Genomic DNA, 25,170 nt, shown 5'->3' with positions numbered 1-25,170 from the left:
CTTTCCCCACCCCCCTTGGCGACCCCCCCAACCCTTCCACCCTCTTCCCCACTCTCCCTTTGGCCCCCTCTCAACCCTCCCTCCCTCCTTGGCGACACCCCCCCTTCACCTTGGCTGGCGGCCGCGGCCGCCAGCCCCCCCTCTCTCAACCCCCCCCTCCTTCACTCTTTCCCACCTCCCCTCCTCTCACCCATCCCCCCCCTCTTCACCCTCCCTCCTCTCACCCATCCCCCCCCCTCCTCTCACCCATCCCCCCCCCTCTTCACCCTCCCTGGGCTAGCGGCCGCAGCCGCCAGCCCCCCCTCCTCTCACCCAGCCCCCCCCCCTTCTTTACCCTCCCCCCCCTTCGCAACCCCTCCCTGCCGCGAGCCCCCCTCCTCTCACCCATCCCCCCCCCTCTTCACCCTCCCCTTCGCAACCCCTCCCCCCCCCCCTTCGCAACCCCTCCCCCTCCCTGGTGGGCTGGCGGCTGCGGCCGCCAGCCCCCCCCTCTTTACCCCCCCCTCCCCCCCTCAGCCGCTCCCCCACCCTCCCCCCCCCCTTCGCAACCCCTCCCCCTCCCTAGGCTGGCGGCCGCGGCCGCCAGCCCCCCCCCCTCCTCTCACCCAGCCCCCCCCCCCTCTTTACCCTCCCCCCCTTCGCAACCCTAGGCTGGCGGCCGCGGCCGCCAGCCCCCCACCCTCCTCTCACCCAGCCCCCCCCTCTTTACCCTCCCCCCTTCGCAACCCTGGGCTGGCGGCCGCGGCCGCCAGCCCCCCCCTCAGCCGCTCCTCCACCCTCCCCCCCCCTTCGCAACCCCTCCCCCTCCCTAGGCTGGCGGCCGCGGCCGCCAACCCCCCCCCTCCTCTCACCTAGCCCCCCCCCCTCTTTACCTCCCCCCCCTTCGCAACCCTGGGTTGGCGGCCACGGCCGCCAGCCCCCCCCCTCCTCTCATTCGCAACCCCTCCCCCCCAACCCCCCCTTCGCAACCCCTCCCCCCCCCCCCCTTCGCAACCCCTCCCCCCCCCCCTTCGCAACCCCTCCCCCTCCCTGGGCTGGTGGCCGCGGCCGCCAGCCCCCCCCCTTCTTCACCCTCCCCTCCCCTCAGCCGCTCCCCCACCCTTCGCAACCCCTCCCCCTCCCTGGGTTGGCGGCCGCGGCCGCCAGCCCCCCCCCTCCTCTCACCCAGCCCCCCCTCCTCTCACCCAGCCCCCCCTCCGCAACCCCTCCCTAGGGCTGGCGGCCGCGGCCGCTAGCCCCCCCCCCTCCTCTCACCCATGCCCCCCCCCTCTTCACCCTCCCTGGGCTGGCGGCCGCGGCCGCCAGCCCCCTCCCCCTCCTCTCACCCAGCCCCCCCCTCTTCACCCTCCCCCCCCCCCTTCGCAACCCACCCATCCCCCCCCTCTTCACCCTCCCTGGGCTGGCGACGGCCGCGGCCGCCAGCCCCCCCCCTCCTCTCACCCAGCCCCCCCCCTCTTCACCCTCCCCCCCCCCTTCGCAACCCCTCCCCCTCCCTGGGCTGGCGGCCGCGGCTGCCAGCCCCCCTCCTCTTCACCCTCACCCCCCCTCCCCCCCCTCAGCCGCTCCCCCACCCTCCCGGGCTGGCGGCCGCGGCCGCCAGCCCCCCCTCTTCAACCCCCCCTCCCCCCTCAGCCGCGCCCCCACCCTCCCCCCCCCTTCGCTACCCGCCAGCCCCCGCCCCTCTTCACCCTCGCCCCCCTTCGCAACCCCTCCCCATCCCTGGGCTGGCGGCCGCGGCCGCCAGCCCCCCCCTCTTCACCCTCCCCCCCCTCCCCCCCTCAGCCGCGCCCCCCCCCTCCCCCTCTCAGCCGCGCCCCCCCTCCCCCCCTCAGCCGCGCCCCCCCTTCCCCCTCTCAGCCGCTCCCCCCTCCTCTCAGCCGCCCTCCCCACCCCCCTCTCAGTCGCCAGCCCCCCTCCCACCCGCTTCCCTCCCACTCGCCGCGCCAGCCTCCCCTCCCACCCCCTTCCCTCCCACCCACCTCCCTCTTCGCCCCTTCCTCCCCTCCCTTCCTCCTCCCTCCCCTCCCACCCTCTTCCTCCCCTCCCTTCCTCCTCCCTCCCCTCCCTCCCCTCCCCTAAACCTTTCTCTCTCTAGTTTCTCTCTCTTCAAATTTTAAAAAAGAAACTAGAAAAAAAAGTTTGCAAGTACCTGGAAACAGTTTGTAAGTTTGCTCTTTCTTGCTTTCTTGCTCTTCCTTCCTTGCTCTCTTGATCGTCCTTGCTTTCTTGCTTCAGTGAATGAAATGAGGGGAGAATGAATGAAGAAGGAAGACTATATATAAGAAAAATTAGGTTTTCCTCCTCCTCTCCTATTGGCTTTCCATTCCTCCCCTCTCTCCTATTGGCTTTTCATTTATCTCCTCTCCCATTGGCTCCCATTACTCCCCCTCTCCTACTGAACCCCCATCCCTCATCCATTAGCCCTCCTCCCATCCATCCATTTCTTCTTCCTCCCCATTGCCACCACTCCCATCCCACATTTCCACCATGTCCCATACTCCTCCCATTTCCCAAAATCCCATATTTCCCCATCTTACCCTCCTCTTTTTCATCCCCTATTAACTTCCTCACTCATTTCACTCCCTTATTAGCCTACTCCCCTATTACCTTCCCCTCTCCCATTCCATTCTTCCCTCCCCACTCTCACTTCCACTTCCCATTACTCACTTGCCATTTAAAAACTATTAATATATTATTATACTATTTTTTATACTTATTATCATACACCCTTATTACTTCCCTATCCTATTCCACTCCTCCCTCCTCATTCCCACTTCCACTTCCCATTACTCACTTGCTATACACATTTGCAAACTATTAATATATTATTACATGATTTTTTATACTATTTGTAAACTTACATATGGGCAAAATCACAGGTGTCAAAGCGATCCTATTGTGGTCATACAACAAGTGTGCTTTTATTCAAGGGCATATTTATCCTCATCAACAAGCTTATTTACTCAAGGTATGAAGTGCATAATTTGTGCACTAGGTGTTTACTTTGTGCCAAAATTGTTTGCCACACACACACACACATATACATATACCGAGAATTTTCTAATATTATCGCATCTACATTTCTCCAATGGGCACAAAACTTTGTACACTCCTCAACCTAGGTCTTATTGACTTGCATACAAAGTGGTGCACCCATCTCATAAGTACTTGTTCGGATAACACACCTCCTATGTATCTTATGACGATTGTGCATAACACTAGTAACAAAATGGTGTATCATGTGAGACAGACTATGCAAAGCATATCCAATGGACACAAGACTTTACACGTTCCTCAACCTAGGCAGTATTGACTTGTGTGCAAAGTGGCATCCCCATCCGATAAGTACTTGTTTGAAAAATACACCTACGATCGTGTTTTTTGACGATTGTGCATGACACTAAGGCAACAATGGTGTTTTATGCTTGATCGACAATGCAAAGCATATCCGATGGGCACAATACTTTGCACACACCTTCAACTAGGTAGAATCGACTTACATGCAAAGTGGCATGCCCATCCCATAAGTGCTTGATCCTATAACATACCTAGAAACATGTTTTTTGACGGATGTGCATGACACGAGTAAAAATAGTATTTAATGCTCGATCGACCATGCAAAGGATATCCGATGGGCACAAAACTTTTCGTACGCCTCAACCTAGGTGGTATTGAAATGTTCTCAATGAGGCACACCCATCCGATAAGTACTTGGTCAGATAACACACCTAATGGCGTGTTTTTTTGCGAATGTGCATGTCATTAGGAAAAAAATGATGTATAATGCGTGATCGACCATGCAAATCATATCCGATGGTGACAATACTTTGCACGCACCTCAACGTAGTTAAAACGGACTTGCGTGCAAAGTGGAGCCCCCATATGATAAATATTTATTTGAATAACACACCTATGGCTGTGTTTTTATATGGTTGTGCATGACACTAAGGCAAAAACAGTGTGTTATGCTTGATCGACAATGCAAAGCATATCCGATGGGCACGATACTTTGCACACACCTTCAACTAGGTGGAATTGACTTACATGCAAAGTGGCACGCCCATCGCATAAGTGCTTGATCAGATAACACACCTAGCAGCGTGTTTTTTTACGAATGTGCATGGCACTAAGGCAAAAATGGAATTTAATGCTCGATCGACCATGCAAAGCATATCCGATGGGCACGATTCTTTGCACACACCTTCAACTAGGTGGAATTGACTTACATGCAAAGTGGCATTCCCATCGCATAAGTGCTTGATCGGATAACACACCTAGTAGCGTGTTTTTTTATGGATGTGCATGGCACTAAGGCAAAAATGGTATTTAATGCTCGATCGACCATGCAAAGCATATCCGATGGGCATAATACTTTTCCTATACCTCAACCTAGTTGTTATTAAAATGTTGTCAAAGAGGCACACCCATCCGATAAGTACTTGGTCAGATAACATACCCAAGGGCGTGTTTTTTTGCGGATGTGCATACCACTAGGGAAAAAACGGTGTATAATGCGTGATCGACCATGCAAATCATATCCGATGGTGACAATACTTTGCACGCACCTCAATGTAGTTAAAATGGACTTGTGTGCAAAGTGGAGCCCCCATCTGATAAGTACTTATTTGAATAACACACCTATGGCCGTGTTTTTATATGGTTGTGCATGACACTAAGGCAAAAACGGTGTGTTATGCTTGATCAACCATGCAAATCATATCCGCTAAGACTGCGTTTTTTTACGAATGTGCATGACACTAAGACAAAAACGGTGTTTTATGCTTGATCGACAATGCAAAGCATATCTAATGGGCACAATACTTTGCACACACCTTCAACTAGGTAAAATCGACTTACATGCAAAGTGGCACGCCCATCCCATAAGTGCTTGATCGGATAACATACCTAGCAGCGTGTTTTAACGGATGTGCATGACACTAGAGTAAAAATAGAATTTAATGCTCGATCGACCATGCAAAGGATATCTGATGGGCACAAAACCTTTCGTACGCCTCAACCTAGGTGGTATTGAAATGTTCTCAATGAGGCACACCCATCCGATAAGTACTTGGTCAGATAACACCTAATGGCTTGTTTTTTTGCGAATGTGCATATCATTAGGGAAAAAATGATGTATATTGCGTGATCGACCATGTAAATCATATCCGATGGTGACAATACTTTGCATGCACCTCAACGTAGTTAAAATGGACTTGCGTGCAAAGTGGAGGCCCCATCTGATAAGTATTTATTTGAATAACACACCTATGGCCGTGTTTTTATATGGTTGTGCATGACACTAAGGCAAAAACAGTGTGTTATGCTTGATCGACAATGCAAAGCATATCCGATGGGCACAATACTTTGCACACACCTTCAACTAGGTGGAATTGACTTACATGCAAAGTGGCATGCCCATCGCATAAGTGCTTGATCAGATAACACACCTAGCAGCGTGTTTTTTTACGGATGTGCATGGCACTAAGGCAAAAATGGAATTTAATGCTCGATCGACCATAGAAAGCATATCCGATGGGCACGATACTTTGCACACACCTTCAACTAAGTGGAATTGACTTACATGCAAAGTGGTATTCCCATTGCATAAGTGCTTGATCGGATAACACACCTAGCAGCGTGTTTTTTTACGGATGTGCATGGCACTAAGGCAAAAATGATATTTAATGCTCGATCGACCATGCAAAGCATATCCGATGGGCATAATACTTTACCTATACCTCAACTTAGGTCGTATTAAAATGTTGTTGTACACACCTTCAACTAGGTGTAATTGACTTACATGCAAAGTGGCACGCCCATCGCATAAGTGCTTGATCAGATAACACACCTAGCAGCGTGTTTTTTTACGGATGTGCATGGCACTAAGGCAAAAATGGTATTTAATGCTCGATCAACCATGCAAAGCATATCGGATGGGCACGATACTTTGCACACATCTTCAAGTAGGTGTAATTGACTCACATGCAAAGTGGCATTCCCATCGCATAAGTTCTTGATCGGATAACACACCTAGCAGTGTGTTTTTTTACGGATGTGCATGGCACTAAGGCAAAAATGGTATTTAATGCTCGATCGACCATGCAAAGCATATCCGATGGGCATAATACTTTTCTTATACCTCAACCTAGGTGGTATTAAAATGTTGTCAAAGAGGTACACCCATTCGATAAGTACTTGGTCAGATAACATACCTAAGGGCGTGTTTTTTTGCGGATGTGCATACCACTAGGGAAAAAACGGTGTATAATGCGTGATCGACCATGCAAATCATATCCTATGGTGACAATACTTTGCACACACCTCAACCTAGTTGAAACAGACTTGTGTGCAAACTGGAGCCCCCATCCGATAAGTACTAGTCTGAATAACACATCTAGGACTGCGTTTTTTGACGAATGTGCATGACACTAAGACAAAAACGGTGTTTTATGCTTGATCGACAATGCAAAGCATATCCGATGGGCACAATACTTTGCACACACCTTCAAATAGGTAGAATCAACTTACATGCAAAGTGGCACGCCCATCCCATAAGTGCTTGATCATATAACATACCTAGCAGCGTGTTTTTTGACGGATGTGCATGACACTAGAGTAAAAATAGTATTTGATGCTCGATTGACCATGCAAAGGATATCCAATGGGCACAAAACTTTTTTTATGCCTCAACCTAGGTGGTATTGAAATGTTCTCAATGAGGCACACCCATCCGATAAGTACTTGGTCAGATAACACACCTAATGGCGTGTTTTTGTGCGAATGTGCATATCATTAGGGAAAAAATGGTGTATAATGCGTGATCGACCAAGCAAATCATATCCGATGGTAACAATACTTTGCACGCACCTCAACGTAGTTAAAACGGACTTGTTTGCAAAGTGGAGCCCCCATCTGATAAGTACTTATTTGAATAACACACCTATGGCCGTGTTTTTATATGGTTGTGCATGACAGTAAGGCAGAAATAGTGTGTTATGCTTGATCGACAATGCAAAGCATATTAGATGGGCACAATACTTTGCATACACCTTCAACTAGGTGGAATTGACTTACATGCAAAGTGGCATTCCCATCGCATAAGTACTTGATCGGATAACACACCTAGCAGCGTGTTTTTTTTATGGATGTGCATGACAGGAGCAAAAATAGTATTTAATGCTCGATGGACCATGCAAAGCATATCCGATGGGCACAACACTTTTTGTACACCTCAACTAGGTGGAATTGACTTACATGCAAAGTGGCACCCGCATCCCATTAGTGCTTGATTGGATAACGTACCTAGTAGGCTCATGTTTTTTTACGGATGTGCATGACACTAGAGCAAAAATAGTATTTAATGCTTGATTGACCATGCAAAGGATAACTTGGCATGTCCATCTGATGAGTACTTGATCGGATAACTTCTCCCACTAATAAATTAAGTACTAATTAAAAATTATAATAAATAAGTAGATTATTAAAAAGAGACTAATATTTATGTAATTGTTGCCACTGCAGCTTGCTTGCGAAGGTTGCTTGCGAAGGACTCTCACAAAGGAGATGGCTATAGATTTTGTTCCAGGGATGGATGTGATTTTATCTAGCAAAAGAAAAGTAGTTGCATTTGCTACAATCCATGATAGTGATCCCAATTCACTTTGCCACTTTCGAAGACTTGGCGAAGATAAGGTAGCAGTTACTGTATCAAAGATTCTTAGCGCACATGTTGAGCTAAAGTATAAATGTGGAGATATGGAAACACTTGGAGATGTTATGCCCTACAATACATCCAACAAATCATTTATAGCATGGGACAAAGATGAGACTTATGCAACAGACATTATCAAGAATACAAAGTGCACCACCTTGGATTTTACTATAGGGGATATTTTACAAATGAGATCATTTGCAAATAAGATTGTAGCAGAAGGTGAAGTATTGGGATTTGAACAAGTGGAGCAATGGTCATTTGCGCAAATGAGGATTCTAAAAGTCACTGATGATGGTATGGTTGATAACATAACATCCTTATGTGATCCCTACTATGAGGTAGGCAAGAATATGAGATGGAGCATGCAATTTTTAAACATGAGAAAGAGGCATGTGGTTTTCAATGATAAAGACAATGCATACTACAATATCAAAGGACCTAAAAAGCGTGCCCATGTGCCAAGCTCTATCACTTCAAATGTGGATGATTTCAATATACTCAATTATAGAAGTGACATCTTATCTGGAGTGGATGAGTTCATTGGTTCCAAGAAACAAAATGATTTTAGAAGCGAAGTCTTATCTGGGGTGGATGAATTCTTGCACAGTGAGAAGGGCAAAGGTTTCAATAGCGATGTCTTGTCAAGTGTCGATGAGTTCATGCATATTAACAAACCTGGTGTCAATCAAGGTTGTGGATTTGTGAAAGCCATGCAAGATGTCCCAATGAGTGATGTTCTCTCAGGAGTGGAAGAGTTTCAAGATTCTCAATACTCTCGTAGAATATTGAATTCATTGAATGGTCCTAAGAGTATGTTAAAAACGAGGATGAGATCAACAGAGGATTATTCAGTATTTAACTTTGATTGTGATATGAACAAGGATGCAACGACCAATCATGGATGCTTGGTTACAAACAAATGTGAGGAGAAGAAGTGCATAAATACAGATAACAATGTGTACGAGGAACGAAAACGGTCATACATATGCATGAAGAGAAAGAGAATCCAGGCAGATCCACAAAAGCAACCAAAGAGGAAGAGAGTAATGAAGGAGGAGAACATGTTAAATGCATTGGGATATCTATGTTGCAAGCAAAGATGTATGCGCTTCATTGATCTTGCAGACATCAGGGAATGTAGAGGACACATGTGGCAAAGAAGGGGAAGCGAAAGAAATGAATACCTTCTCACAAGTCTCTCTTGCTTTCTTCAGAATGGCAATAAAAGGCTAAGTTCAAGACAAAAGGTAAAACCTCTCGTAAATGGAAAAAGGATTTGCAATAAGGCATATCGCAATATTACTGGATTATCCCATGGTACATATTGGGATTTAGTCACCAAGGCAAAGGGCGGCAACAAATTTAGCATTCACGGTAATAGAGGAAGGTCCAAATCAAGAATCTCAACTGTCAGGGCAGCAGCAATTTTGCAAGAATTCATACATGAAAATGCTTTGCCTCAACCCCATATATCTACCAAACTCCCTAACGGTGACGCGATCACTGAAATGCACCATCCAATGGGCTTGACAAAGCTCGAAGTATTTGACTCTATTGCAGAAAAGCAAAGGCAAAGAGGGGATGCCGTAGCTTCTTCTCATACTTTGTATACTCTTTGGAAGAAGAACTTTGGATATGTTAAAATCCCAAGGAGGCAAAAAATGTCAAAGTGCAATGTCTGTGATGATTTAAAGCGAGCGATTGAGAGTGCAACATGTAAGAGCACTTCCAAAGGATATTCATGTGGATTGGCTACTTGATGAAATGGAGAAAGCAGAGAAAGACGAGGGGATGCATATCACAATGGAAGAATGGGAGTATGCTAGGGGATGCATGAGCAAGGTCGGTATATAGAATGTTATGCATAAGTTAGGAGGTTTTTATAATTTAGATTGCTTATTTAATTGATTTTTTCTTGGTGTAGTGCACTATGTTCAATGCTATATGGTGTGAGGGCAAGCATTTTCGAACACAACGGATTGATGATAAGAGAAACACACAAGATTGCGGCGTCATTGCTAGCTTTGAGGGAGCCAATGGAGTCATGTGGATGATTATTGTGGCATAATCCAAGATATCATTATACTTGACTTTCGACGCTTCTTTGTGTATGTTTTGGATGTAAAGTGGTTTAAGGATGTGGTGGAAAGAGGCCCTAATGCAACAATCAAACGCCATGCAAGTGGCTTTGTAACTATTGACTCCAGAAAGTTTTGGCAAAGTAGGAAGGACACACTAATACTACCGCAACAATGTGAACAGGTACTGTGCACACACATAAAAATACTCGCTTTTAAATATTTGATGCAAGAAAAGTAACATGATTGTATTTGTGTTTGAATTAGGTTGTCTATCAACCAATGGTGGATAATAATAGGTGGTGGCATGTCATACCTATTATGCCACGTTCCAAAGTGATGTATAGTACATTTACTAATATGGAGCGTATGGAGGATGATCATGCCCATGGACGTGATGATGACCGTGATACAAGAGAGGAGGATGATCATGAGATAGGAGATATAGATATTGAGGCCGGCATTACCCGTGAGGACGAGCCTACCATTGGAGATCTTGATTTCGATGAGCACATGAGTGGCACAAGTAGTAGTGGGTTGAATGTATTTGTAGATCTAAACACTTGTTTGGATTTTGAAGTAGATAGTTTGGCAAGGGTTGATCTCATTGAGGATGAGATTGAACCGTAGCCCCACAATTGATATTGGCAAAACTATTTTACATATTGTCTCATTCTCCTCATTTCCCTTAATTCTCGTATATGTGGGCTTGCAAAAAATTATGTGCTTTGGTAATCATGGGCAATGTTTGGAAAGCAATGATGTACACCAAAATCTCACTTTCTGTATTCTCTGGATCGCGTCTAACCCCGCGTCTAAATGCGCGTCTGATTCTCAGTGTAAACGCGCAAATACACACGCAAATAGACGCGCTAATAGACGGGATGTTAGACGGGCCCGTATTTTCTCAGGTCTAACGCGCAAATAAACGCGGTGATTGACGCGCAAATAGACGAGCATTTAGCCGCGCTAATAGACGCGCCCGTAATTTCTCTACTAGAGCAACGCCTATAGACGCGCCCGCTATTTTGCGTGTCTACCAAGCGCGTCTATAGTTGCTTTGTGTTGTTGTGACCATACATCCAGATGATAACTCTCGCTCGTGCTCGTTTATTGTCTCTCCATTGCATTCGCCTTTACGTAGAGCCAGTTGTAGCCAATCAAGTGACATGTGAGTGGGGAGAAGAGCCAGATCCTGTGGATATGGTTGCGATCGCCTGTACATTACTCTAAATCTCGTCCTTGCATTTATTCTTTCTGCTTTGGCCACTTCATATCTCTCAATCCACTTTTGCATCTCAGGGCTATTGAGGATACAAAACTTATTGAATTTCTCCATTTTCTCTTCGGTCATCTTTCTTTCAATCCCTTTCCCTTGGGGAACCTTGCCAATGATGCGATCATCATCCTTGTTATGCCAAGCTTGCGACATATCGAGATCCATGGATGCAAGAAACTCTGTGATATATACTAATGACTCTTGCACAAGCCATCCCTCTGCCATGCTTACTTCTGGTCTTGCTCTTTGTCTTCCAAATCCCTTTAAAGTTTTCATAAACCGCTCGAGAAAAAACATGCATCGACTATGAATGGTACCTGCAATAGCCACCTTATCAACTATATGCACAAGCAAGTGGACTTGACTTGTCATAATGCTCGAGGGAAAGTGCTTCTCAAGCAAGCATACGGCTTCGATGGATTCCACCCTAGCCTTCTCGATGCTCGATATGGAGATCTCTTTTTGAGATATCCACCTATTTCACATGTCCATGTAAGATATTTTCATAATCAGTCTACAGATTAATCAGCTTAAAGTGAAGAAAATGCAATCAATGTGATTTGATAGTAAGCATACCTCACAATACCATAGATCTTGAATATAGCATTTCTAACATCTTCTTGTAAACACCCTTTTATTGTAATTGGGAGGATGAACTATCAAAGCAACAAAGAAGTCATGTCAACAATATAACATAATCATAATTATGCTAACGCTTCACAATTATCGGTATACTAATTCTACTTAGAATACCTGTAAGACCTTGTGCCAATCATGGGACTTGAGCCCACTAAGCTTATTGTCCTTTGAAAATGCTCCTTTCAAGCAACGCATGTACCCTGTCAGTGTTTGAAAAGAGGCAATGTCTGCCTTGATCGCTGCCTCCTCCCTCGTAGAGAGAATCCACGTTGCTTTCCGGAGGACAACTTTTCCTGAAGCATGCACTTGGGGCCACAAACGAGACATCCTATTCATTGCACGCAAGTCTTCTCGCACTCCTCTTGAGTCTTTGGAACCAACCAAGTGTGCCCAAATAGTAGCCCCCACATTCATGAAGATATGCATGGGATCCAAGAGATGATTGATTTGTAGCTGACCCCAATAAGGAAGCTTGTGAAAGATTGATAGCCTCTTCATACCAGGAGAAGGTTCCTCTCCATTCTCCCTCCAAGCTTGAATCTAGTCACTTGCCTTTAAATATGATGGTGTGCATCAAGCTGACCTTCACGTGCGAGATGGTCGAGCGGAAGGTATCGAGCATGACCTTCATAAATCATATGTTTGGAGTAGCCTGCAAGCGATTTCAAACCCGGTCCACAAACAGGACAAGCATGGTACCCACTTGTAACAAGCTCATAACAAGTCCTACACGCGTGCATGAATGTGTTAGTATAAGACATGCATGCGAAAGAGAGTCATAAAAGCATAATCCCTCATTATACATGTAGAGACACAATCACATACCTGCGCACTCTCCATATCTTGGGAAGTCATGCATGGTCCACATCAAGATACCCCTGACCAAAATATCATTGTTATGTCTAGGAGCTCTGAAAATATCAAAGACCTGCACTCCTCTCCATAATATTTGTAACTCCTCTATCAAAGGTGCCATGTACACGTCCATATTTTTTGCCTTGTACTTTCTTGGCACAAGTAGTGCAAGCATGAGGTGTCCCTTTTTTATTGTTAGCCATGGTGGGATATTGTATATCACCACGACTTTTGGCCATGTCGACCAGGATGTCGAGCGTAACCCGAAAGGATTCATACCGTCCATGGCGAGCCCAAGATGTAAGTTGCGTGGCTCCCTCACAAAGTCCGGCCATTGATTATATGTGCTTCCAAGCCGCACAATCTGTGGGAATCCTCAATGTGTCATTGTTGGACCGATGAGATGCATGCCATGTTATTAACTCTGCTATGGATTTGCATCGGAACATGTGTTGTATTCTTGCAATGATGGAAAAGTGTCTCAAGACCTTTACCGGTATCCGCTCACCCGGCAAGTCATCTCTATATCGTTGTTCCCCACACTTTGGATAACTAGCCAAATCTCCATGCTCACGATGAAAGAGAATACAATCATTACGGCAAGCATGGATGGTATCATAATCCATACCCACCATTGTTAGCATCTTTTTCGCTTCATCTCTTGATGCGGGCATGGTATTTGGTGCAGGCAACATCTTCTGGAGCAACCTATGATAATTCAAACATACATAGGCTTCGAACAATGATGATTCGGTATACACTATCCAAATGATGATTCTCAAAACAAACATGATGATTCTCAAAACAAACAATATCCAAATAATGAGTCAAGTTAATGCAAGAGCTAACCTTATTAAGGCCGAGACACTTATATCTGACCACCCATACTTTACTTGTAGATTCAAGATTGAGAGACAAGCATGTAGTTTAGACATCAGCACCCTCGTACAATTGTGTTGCTTGCAACTGTCACATTTTGACCTCAGACTCTGACATCACGTTTACATGGGATGTAGTGCCCCTAAAAATAGAATCCATCATGTCGACCATACCCTCATCATCATCTGGGAGACTATAGTCTTGCTCAAAGTGTGCAGATATATGCATACCCTCGTCAGCCTCCTTATCCTGTTTTAAGATTTCGTGTAAATATAAGATCTTGTATTTCCTGATATCCAATAAGACTGTAAACTTAAATAGCTTTGACTTACTGATAGTCCATCAACACATGCAACACTAATGATGGGTACATATTTGGGCTCCTCCCCATACATCTGCAAGTGGCGCATGATAATACGACGTTGATGTCATACTTCTCGCTTGCAATGAGTGCAATGATAGTATAACCTCTCCGTAAGTCACTTTGCGCTCCCGAGCATTAGCACATCATCGAACGAGCTTCCACTCGTCCCTTCCATCTACACTTATAAAATCACAACATAAGTTGCAAGAAAATATATAACATTTATAAAATAGCATCTATGAGCTTCCCTTCAACTTAGAACAAAAAGTGTCTTAAAGCGTTGCTATATAGCGACGTTTTGCTCTGTTCCGTCGCTATGTAGTGATGCTTTTAATTAAAAACATCACTATGAAGCGACGGAAAAGCGTCGCTATATAGCGACGCTATGGATTAAAACTGAAACCCGACGCTACGCGCGACGCTTTCTTTAGCACTCTTTAATCTTTCAAGTAAGCAAGGCAATCTCTCCTCCCATCTATTTCTAATGACCTCCCACCTATTTCTGACAACCTCTCACTCTATTCTCCACTCCTCACCCTTCTCCTAGCTCTTGTGCTCCCTCTCCACCCTTCTCCCTCTTTGGTTTCTTGAAAGAAAGTTTTTCAAGAGGTGAGTCTGTTTCAACAATGTAGGTTATTTGTTTGTTAGCTTTAGTTTTGTGAGTGCTTGTCCTTGTATTGCTAAACTTGTAAACTAGTTTTCATGCTTGTTTTCAAAGGATTGAAACAAAAAATGAGATTTCAAGAAAGAAAGAAGACTCACCTCTTCTAGTCTTTTTTGTATTTCTCTTCCTTCTCTTTCTCCTTGTCTCCTCAATCTCCTCCTTTCAAGAAGTTACTTTTGTAATCTCCTCCTTTCTCTAACATCTTATTTGAAAAATGGTATGTTTCCTCTCTTTTGTAGGGCCAGTCCACAACACCGAGTGGGACGTACTATTTCAGGTAAGTGCTTTTCCTTTTTTCCATTTGTTAATTTTGTTATTTGCATTGGCCTGTAGCTAGTGCCTTAAGCACTAGGAGAGCACTAGCTGTAGTGATGGGCGTAGAAACCCTCTCTTCCCCTCTCTTTCCTCTTCTCTCCTTTCCTTCTTCTCTCCTTCAATCTTTCAATCTCTTTCCTCCTCTTTTTCCCTCTTTCCTTTCCCTCTTCTTCTCTCTTTCTTTCCCTCTTTTTCCCTCTTTCCTTTCCCTCTTCTTCTCTCTTTCCCCCTTCTCTTATGCTCATGCATAAGCATGAGCATATGCTTATGCATGAGCATAAGAGAAGTAGACATATGCTCATGCATAAGCATGAGCATATGTCTCTTTTTCCCTCTTTACTTTCCCTCTTCTTCTCTCTTTCTTTCCCTCTTTCTCATTTTCAATCTCTCTTTTCTTTCCCTCTTCTTCTCTATTTTCCTCTTTTTCCCTCCTTCCTTTCCCTCTTCTTATCTCTTTCCCTCTTCTTCTCTCTTTCTTTCCCTCTTCTTCCCTCTTTCCTTTCCGTCTTCTTCTCTCTTTCCCCCTTCTCTTATGCTCATGCATAAGCATAAGCATATGCTCATGCTTATGCTTATGCATGAGCATAAGAGAAGTAGACATATGCTCATGCATAAGCATGAGCGTATGTCTCTATTTCCTCTTTACTTTCCCTCTTCTTCTCTCTTTCTTTCCCTCTTTCCTCTTTTCCAATCTCTCTTTCCTTTCCCTCTTCTTCTCTCTTCTCCTCTTTTCCCTCTCTTTTCCCTCTTTCATGCTCATGTTCTTATGCTCATGCATAAGCATAAGCATGAGCATATGTCTCCGTCTCTTATGCTTATGCTTATGCATAAGACTCCTCTTATGCATAAGCATAAGCATGAGCATAAGAGAAGAAGACATATGCTCATGCTTATGCTTATGCATGGGCATTTTTCCTCTTTCCTTTCCCTTGTCTTCTCTCTTTTTTCCCTCTTTCTCCTTTCCCTCTTCTTCTCTCTTCTCCTCTTTTCCTCCCTCTTTTCCCTCTTTCATGCTCATGTTCTTATGCTCATGCATAAGCATAAGCATGAGCATATGTGTACGTCTCTTATGCTTATGCTTATGCTTATGCATAAGACTCATCTTATGCATAAGCATAAGCATGAGCATAAGAGAAGAAGACATATGCTCATGCTCATGCTTATGCATGGGCATAAGAGAAGTAGACATATGCTAATGCATGAGCATATGTCTCTTTTTTCCTCTTTCCTTTCCCTCTTCTTCTCTCTTCTCCTCTTTTCCCTCCTCTTTTCCCGCTTTCATGCTCATGTTCTTATGCTCATGCATAAGCATAAGCACGAGCATATGTCTACGTCTCTTATGCTTATGCATAAGACTCCTCTTATGCATAAGCATAAGCATGAGCATAAGATAAGAAGACATATGCTCATGCTTATGCTTAAGCATGAGCATAAGAGAAGCAGACATATGCTCTGCTTTTCCCTCCTCTTCTCCTCTTTTCCCTCCTCTTTTCCTCTTCTTCCTCTTTTCTTCTTCCTCTTCTTTCTCTCTTCTTTCTCTTCTCTCCCTCTTCTTCCTCTTCTTTCCCTCTTTCCTTTCCCTCTTCTTCCTCTTCTCCTCCACTTTCTCTTTTCCCTCTTCTTCCTCTTCTTCCCCTCTTTCCTTTCCCTCTTCTTCCTCTTCTCCTCCACTTTTTCTTTTCCCTCTTCTCTCCCTCTTCTTCCTCTTCTTTCCCTCTTTACTTTCCCTCTTCTTCCTCTTTTCCTCCACTTTCTTCCTCTTCTCCGTCTCTTATGCTTATGCTTATGCTTATGCATAAGACTCCTCTTATGCATAAGCATAAGCATGAGCATAAGAGAAGTAGACATATGCTCATGCCTAAGCATGAGCATATGTCTCTTTTTCCCTCTTTCCTTTCCCTCATCTTCTCTCTTTCTTTCCCTCTTTCCCCTTTTCCAATTTCTCTTTCCTTTCCCCCTCGCTTTTGTAGATGAAGAGGATTCAAGCACCAAAAAGATGAAAATGATGATGGTGGTAAAGCCAGCCCCTCACGAGAGATGCAACATGTCTACAAGTCAAGACTCACAAGGAGATGCTAACCACCATGAATGGTTGTATGCATACATTCTGTGCGAGATGCATAATAGAACATACAAAATCAGAGCTGTGAGGTCAAAGAATTTTACATTGCCCAGAAGTCGGTTGCAAGAAGGAGATGGAAGTGGAGAAATATAGGTAGTTTCTATCAACATATCTTTTTGAGCTTTAGAACATGAGAGTCTATACTGCCCATATGTAGATTTCTCGGAGCTCTTCCTAAAAACTTGGCTTCACCTTCATCGTCATCACAAACAATGGCATGGAACGAGGTTACATGTGTGCCTTGTGAATGCTCAAGGGACACACCACTAAGAAAGAAATCCTAGGTATCACGTGCATTCCAGGGTATTTAAAAAACCCCTCAACTAAAAAATTTCCCCCAAAAAACTACCCTATTTACTTATGAATTAACGGATTTTTTCCCAAAGTTGAATTTAAAATGCCATCCTATTATTGTAATCCTATTAAAATTTTCCCAAAGTGGGATTAAAATACCTCTTCTTTTCAATGCACGTGGTAAACTAAAATTTTTGGAGGTGAATCTCCCAAGTGTGAATAAAGCTTTTGTAGGTTGTTTGGCTTCACAGGCAGCATCGTCATTGAAATAGAAAAATGGCATGCTGTCAGGCTTTAGTTTACTTTAGATTGGAGTTCTATTGCTGCAAGAAGTCAGTCTACGCTTCTTATATAAAGGCTCATTACAGTAGGTGCCCTCGATTTCATTTAAAAGAGAGGTTAGATGGACATGATAGACAATGTGTAAGCCTGGCTTCGAAGCTCAATATGTAGTTGGTGAGTCGGACAAATCGCAAAGTAATCACAAGGTATCAAGGTGTAGCTCGTTCTGGTGAAGACTAAGGTATGCAGAAGTGGACAGTAAAAGCATGAGCCATAGATCGTCTACCGATCAAACGACAAAAGATCAAAGAGATTGCCAAAAGAGGACGAGAATTTGAATTTCACCTGGCGTGTTCGTAGTGATTTTATCGGCATTTGACTACTTGAGATTCAGGTAATATGCCAATCTCTTATCCATTCGCAAGACTTATTATCAGCGCTAATATTATCGGTGTTATCTCGACACCCAGGGAAAGGCCCATTCCCTCGCGGATTATAACTCTTTGGGAAAGGAAGCACGTCGACTCCCCGTCCACACTGTGTGTGGTTATAATAATTATTTATTAGATATTATCATCTAAATATATTCAATTGCTCATCCATTCAGAATTCCTTGTTTCTAATCTGAATTATTACAGCATTCCTCTCTTTTGATGCATGTTCTCAATGCAATGGTGCACAGAAATCCAAGTTGGATACAAGATCAAAAGATATCTACACCTTCATTCATATGATTGTAGTCCATGTGACAATATTGTATAGATTACAATATGAGAGTCTTGTGAGCATCCCCTTATTCATGGGCTTCAACTTTCAAAATATGGACATCACGAAATCAATAATAAATCACTACCTTGACATTTGTAGGGAGGATTGTGTCCTAATGGGACCATCAGTCGTGTCTCATGTTCACCATTTTACTCATTCGTTTTTCTCCTTAAAAATTTTGATAAAATTATAGGATCTAGTTCAATTTCGAGTTAGTAGTTACGAGCCCGCCACAAATCTAGTTGACTTTCCATTTTATGGATCGAATCAAACTTTGAGCCTAAAAATAAGAAACACACCTTAAATGTAAGTAACCTCTCGGGCTAGAACATGATAGTTTTTTGTTGCCTCTGATCCACAAAAGCCCTTATAACCATGCTTCCCTTGCTTTTTAAGAATTGTCAAATGTCTGCAGTTGGAGCTCAATAGTCCACACCTCCGTTTCTTATGCATGATGTGTGGCCCTATGTTTTTGCAGGCTTGCTCAAAGAATTGTTCAAGGAGATGTTCAAGTCTCCCTTATGAACCGAAAGGTAACACTTACACATTGTGTCCTCTGAAATTAGATGGGGATCTTGTATAGTGATGTGAATTCAACTAGTTCTTGCTGCTCCCTTGCTAGAGACATGGGGCAAAAGTGATCCTTGTCGATCAAATTGTTTTGTTCGTCTGCAGCTGATATCCCTTGACATGGGGGCCTTGATTGCTGGTGCTAAGTATCGAGGAGAATTTGAGGATCGGCTAAAAGCTGTTCTAAAGGAGGTTACCGAGTCAGATGGTCAAATCATCCTCTTTATTGATGAAATTCATTTGGTAGTAGGGGCGGGTAATCATACTTCTCGAAGTTAAAGGCTGTGTCTCGAGGGACTGGACATTGTATGTGGCTCAATGCATTCTTGTATTTTATGTATGTGCAGGTGCTACAGAAGGAGCTATGGATGCAGCAAACCTCTTGAAACCAATGCTTGGTCGTGGAGAACTTCGTTGTATCGGCGCTACAACACTCGATGAGTATAGGAAGTACATCGAGAAGGACGCTGCACTGGAGCGTCGGTTTCAACAAGTATATGTTGACCACCCCTCCGTGGAGGACACGATTTCTATACTTTGAGGGCTACGCGAGCGATATGAACTGCATCATGGGGTCAGAATTTCAGATGGTGCCCTTGTTGCGGCAGCTATTCTTGCATATCGTTACATCAGCGATCGTTTCCTACCAGCCAAAGTATCTGAACTGCCGGAAATTGGTGCAAGTTCGTTTACTTAGACCAGCTGCTTTCAAATGGTCTTGCTCTGAAAATTTAAGAAATCAATCGATTTTGCAGCGATTGACTTGGTGGACGAAGCAGCAGCGAAACTGAAAATGGAAATCACTTCGAAGCCCACTGCTTTGGATGAGGTCGATCGGCAAGTGTTGAAGCTTGAGATGGAGAAGTTGTCATTACAACACGATACTGATAAAGCTTCCCGAGATCGTCTTAGCAAAATAGAAGAAGAGTTGAAGATTTTGAAGAAAAAGCAGAAGGAGCTTACCGAACAGTGGGAGCGTGAAAAAGCGATCATGAACCGCATTCAATCCATCAAAGAAGAGGTGAGTCTATCTTCAACAGACTTTACAAGCCCGAAGAAATTAGATTTATTTTGTATACGTTGAGAATCGATCAATCTAGCATAGGGGTTCATATTCCCTGGCAGATCATGGATTCTATATAAGCTTGAGTTGGCCTTCATCCTAATTGCTAGCCTTCTCTGTACTTCCTCACTTTCTCTTACCAAGTATATAATTATATCGTTTGATGAACAGTTGGACCGAGTGAATTTGGAGATCCAACAAGCGGAACGTGACTAAGATCTAAACCGAGCGGCAGAGTTGAAGTATGGCACCCTTCTCTCCTTGCAGAAACAACTAGAGGAAGCCGAGAAAGAGCTAGAACAACTCCAGAGCACAGGGAACTTCTTACTTAGAGAAGAAGTGACAGAAAACGACGTTGCTGAGATCGTGAGCAAGTGGACAGGCATCCCGGTTTTCAAACTGCAACAATCGGACAGAGAGAAGCTATAGATCTTGGACGAGGAACCGCATAGGCGTGTTTGTGGGTCAAGACCCAGCAGTGGCAGCCGTTGCAGATGCGATCCAAAGATCAAGGGCAGGGCTGGCTGATCCCAATCGCCCTATTGCAAGCCTGATGTTCATGGGTCCGACAGGAGTTGGCAAGACTGAACTTGCCAAGGCTCTTGCAGAACATCTTTTCAACACAGAAGAAGCTCTTATTAGATTCGACATGAGTGAGTATATAGAGAAGCATGCAGTATCGCGTCTTATTGGAGCTCCTCCGGGGTATGTTGGCTATGAAGGTGGCCAGCTCACTGAGGCTGTAAGGAGGCGGCCCTACTCCGTGGTGCTTTTTGATGAGATAGAAAAAGCACATTCGGACGTGTTCAATATTTTCCTCCAGATCTTAGATGATGGGAGGGTGACAGACTCCAAAGGAAGAACTGTCAAATTTACGAACACGATCATAATCATGACGTCCAACGTGGGATCGCAGTACATTCTCGGCAGTCTGGAGGAGGTGGGATCCAAAGGGATGGTCTATGAGGTGATGAAAAGCCGCGTTCTGGACGCTGCAAGGTCGACTTTCCGTCCCGAGTTCTTGAATCGAGTAGATGAGTACATTGTCTTCCAACCGCTCGATCAGGCGCAAATTATTAGCATTGTCAAATTGCAGGTACGATCTTCATTTCTGTTGTGATCAAAATGGTTAGGATGCTTGGTTATGGTGTTCTATAATAATGCTGATCAGGGAAGCTGCAAATGTTTGTGTGTAGATGCAAGAATGGCGTTTGGGAGAGTGACTCTTTTGTTTGTCGTTTGCACACCATCTATTCTTAACTGGATGTCGAAGTAGTGATTCTTCTAAGTGTTTGCACAATTATTGTGCGGGTCTGGTTTTGTTGGGTTTTCCTAGACATAGTTAACGGCATGGAATTCAAATTCTTCGAGATTTGCACGGAGATTTGCATGGATTATCGATTCTTCTACATGTTTGCATGGGTACGAGTACAGCTAAGAATCTTAGAATTCAAAATTCTTCTATATTTTAATAGATTAAGGATGTTGCTGAGCTGAAAGTGTGTGATTCAAATCATCTGATGCTGGGACGGATTAGCGATGCCAGGTCATTCTGTATGCGTCAACCCTAGAGGCTGTGCCGGGGTAGTCGATCCGCAGAATGACTTGACCAGCAAAAAGTTTTGTAGCGAATGTGGTGTGAGGGTGGTAATTTGTATTTGTGTTTGTAATTGTCTACAGTAAGGGACAAGAAGATAAGGATCCAGGTGACGGAGAGGGCAGTGGTACTACTGGCGACGTGGGGGTACGATCCCAACTACGGGGCGAGGCCAGTAAAGAGGGTGATCCAGAGGAACGTGGAGAACGAGATCGCCAAAGGCATCCTGAGCGGCCATTTCAGAGAGGACGACATCGTGCTGGTGGACGTAGAGACCATCCGCCCTTCGGCCCCCGGTCAGCTCCCCACCGAACGCCTCCTCTTCAGAAAAGCTTCCCCAGCTACTCCCTCCTCATCAGTAGATGATCAAGACGCCATCGATACGGTGGTTGTTTTTTCTTCCTCCAACGATCGTGATATTGGAGCTGATGATTACGACGACGCAGCTGTGGATGGACCTGCACTCTCAGAATTCAGTCGCTAAGCTTCTCCATTATTCAGCTTGCAATGCAATTTTCACAGAGGCTGCAGCTAATTCCTGCTTGTTAATGCTCTCAGTATTGTTGTTGCTTCTTCGGTTGCTATAATTAGAACTGTTGTTTCCACTTCTAATCAGGATAATCGAGCTGATGTTGATGAGAAGCAGCTGTAGATGGACGAGCATCAGTCTCTATATTTAGCTTGCAATCGCACAGGCCCGCTTCCTGCTTGTAAACGCTATCAGTATTGTTGATGCTTCTTTCGTTGCTATAACTATTGTAGTTTCCACTCCTAGTCAAGATAATCGAGCTTTAAATGTTGATGATGAAGGAGCAGCTGCAGATGGACGAGCATTTGCAGAACAAATCGCTACAACTATTTAGCTACCTTGCAATTACAAGGCCTGCTTCCTGCTTGTTAATCCTATAAGTATGTTGCTTCTTCTTCAGTTGCTATATAATTAGTACTGTGGTTTCCACTAGTAATCAAAGATAATGGAACTGAATCCTGATGGTGGTGACGATGAAGCATTGTGGATGGAAGAACCGGAAACGACTGACTCAATTGCCAAAATCTAACTAAATCTACTCCATCGTCTTGGGAGGAAGAATTCGGTCCAGTTTTGTCCCTGTATTCAAGGCTGTCTTCGTTGTTGGAATATTAATATCTTTGTGCAATTTTTTAATATGTTTTTTTTCCTCACTTCATTTGGCTCCAAGGAAAAATAGAATCCTTGCAGCTAAAATAATTGTTTTACTATCTCAAATCTCTCTCTCTCTCTCTTAACCTTTGGTTTAATTAATTCAATGTAGAGCCGCTACACCAAATCTCAAAACAAATAAACTGACATTTTGAAGTTCCCGCTCGAGCGTTTTTTAGTGTCTCATTTTTATCTTCTCGAAGAGGTTAAACACTGGGGCCAAGTGCCCAAATTGCTTTCTTAAGCACACTCCTATCCATTCTGACCCCTCCGGTAGGCCAAATTTAGTGATTCAAAAGTCGTTTTGGCTCTAGACACAATGGTCATGCCAAAACTATCAAATTTCGCACCAAAATAGTAGAAAACCATTTGGGTCCTTGGACAGAGAATTTGTGACTCTAAAAAATGATGGACCGGGAACTTCAAAATGTCAGTCTATTTGTTTCGTGATTTATATCTCCAATTGAATGCTTGACCATAAACTTATGCTCCTAAACCTAGAACTTTTTAATTTTGAGGCAAGAAAAATTAGAAAATCATGAATTTCTTACAAGGTCCCAAAATGAGCTCCATTGTATGATAGGCATCATATATGTATGTAGAGAATGCTTGCAAAATGCAAATGTATTTAAGGAGGCATGGGGAAATATACAATTATTTATATCCTGCCACAATGGTCTACTACATAGTAAATCTAACCCAAGAAAACAAAGTGGCATAATTAGTGAGAGGAGTAAAATCTATTAAATAGCCAGAAGTTCTCTCGGAAAAAGCAATGCCAAGGGAATCATATCTAAAGACCAACCGACAATGTTGCAAGGACATGTCTAATCATCAAACAGTTCCACAAGAGATGCCTAATAGTCTCTCTAAGACAAGCGACACAAACAATGCACAGGTGTAATACAACATTTCGCCAAGACGACCCCCTATAGACATTTCCACATGAAGACCTTTTGCTTTAGGGAAAGACCATTCTTTTAGATGCAATGCAAGCATCAAGTCCACCATTATCTAACTGTCAAAGTTGATTGGCATGATGTTGTATCCATGGTGGTGTATTTGCAGCCACCACTGTGAGGGTTGGTTTTTTGAAACACTATTGGAAGTCCAAAGAGCAAGCTACAAGACCCTGCAAGAAGATCAGGATAGATGTTTGCACGAGATTCCCGTGGCTTTCAATAGTTATGAAAAGCAATTCGTCGTCTTGAGAGATTTTCAAATTAGAGTGGAAGTCTTGGAAACAGCCCATGATGTCTTTAGCAATTTATGCAGCTTCAACAGATGCTGAGGGATTCAGATGAAGCTATTGCATAGAGTGAGCAAAAAGTGGAGGAGATGAAGGAGAACATTCGCAGGCTTAGGATGAGGGAGAAAGGAATCAAGAAGCAACTTTGTCATGTATAGAGCAAGACTGTGGTATTGACAGCCGTAATAGTTAAATCGGATGCCTATCCTGCTATGCAGTAGGGTCCAAAATGCATGGTCTGCCATACCCCCATCATAGATGACTGTTGTATCCGATGGCCTGCATGCTACCACCCTATGCATGTTCTTTGCTTGGTTTGTGCATACAAAATCTCTATGTAGAGAATGCCATTTGCCATTTCCTAGGTCATAGATAGATCAAATGTGCCTGCCTGCTATAGCTATCTACAAGAACCAGTCCCCTTCAGGAAAGGAGCAAGAAGGGCCAATCCTGCAACCGGGAAACTCAAATCAAGGAAAGAGGAAGCGGCATGAAGGAAGGGCCAAGCCCCGCAGAAAGGAACCAGCCCCATTCTGAAAAAGAGCAAGGAGGGCCAATCCTGCAATCAGGGAGCCAAGGAGTCCTTGAGATGCAATCTGAAGTAAAGGAGTCTTTGAGATTGTAATCTATGTAATCTGTGTGTAATCTATTGAATTGTTAATCTTCTTTAGAGTTTACTTGGGCAATGTTTTCTCAGCTATGTGACTAGATAGTGTCCTTTGATCCATGCCAGCATGGTGATGATAATGAGATGAAAGATTTTTATTAGTAGACAACTAATGTGAGACAAAAGACTTCAATTAGACAACTAACATGAGATTGAAGAATGATGTTGGATGGCATCCTTGCAGAAACAGACCCAGAGAAGGAGAAAAATAGCTACAAGGAGGACATGCTTCGGTGGTGGGTGTATTACTTGGAGTCAACACAGACGGTGAATATTAATTTCCAAGGCTATTGTTTTTCCTGCTCCTTTAAGGTACTTATCAAGCTCATAATGTAGTTTCTTTTAGCAAGACATGAGAGAGGTGCGAAGATATATAGAGTGCAAAGACTAGGATGAAGAGGATCCCCAGTGAAAGGAGGAGTTACTATGGGCATATTGGTCGGTAGAGTCAAGCAAGCTGTGTGTAATCTAAGTGTGTGAAGAGGTCTGCCATTGTGTAGCAAACTCGCCTCAAGAACTAGGAGATGCTTGCCATAGAGAGGCTGATAAGATACTTGGGAGTCTGGAATTTTCTTGAAAAAGCAAAATGTC

At 44.1% G+C, this 25,170-nt stretch overlaps 1 pseudogene; it reads left to right on the top strand.

Moving 5' to 3' along the window:
- Positions 1-21,967, top strand: part of LOC147905528 (chaperone protein ClpB2, chloroplastic-like) — a 57,919-nt pseudogene extending 35,952 nt beyond the window's left edge.
- Positions 21,968-25,170: the final 3,203 nt, after the last annotated feature.

This window comes from Dipteris shenzhenensis, chromosome 1 (genome assembly GCF_047967505.1).
Source record: "Dipteris shenzhenensis isolate YYH24624 ecotype China chromosome 1, Dip_SZ_1.0, whole genome shotgun sequence".
Classification (NCBI taxonomy): Eukaryota; Viridiplantae; Streptophyta; class Polypodiopsida; order Gleicheniales; family Dipteridaceae; genus Dipteris; species Dipteris shenzhenensis.
Note: the sequence above shows the minus strand (reverse complement) of the source record. Positions and strands in the feature narration are given on the sequence as shown.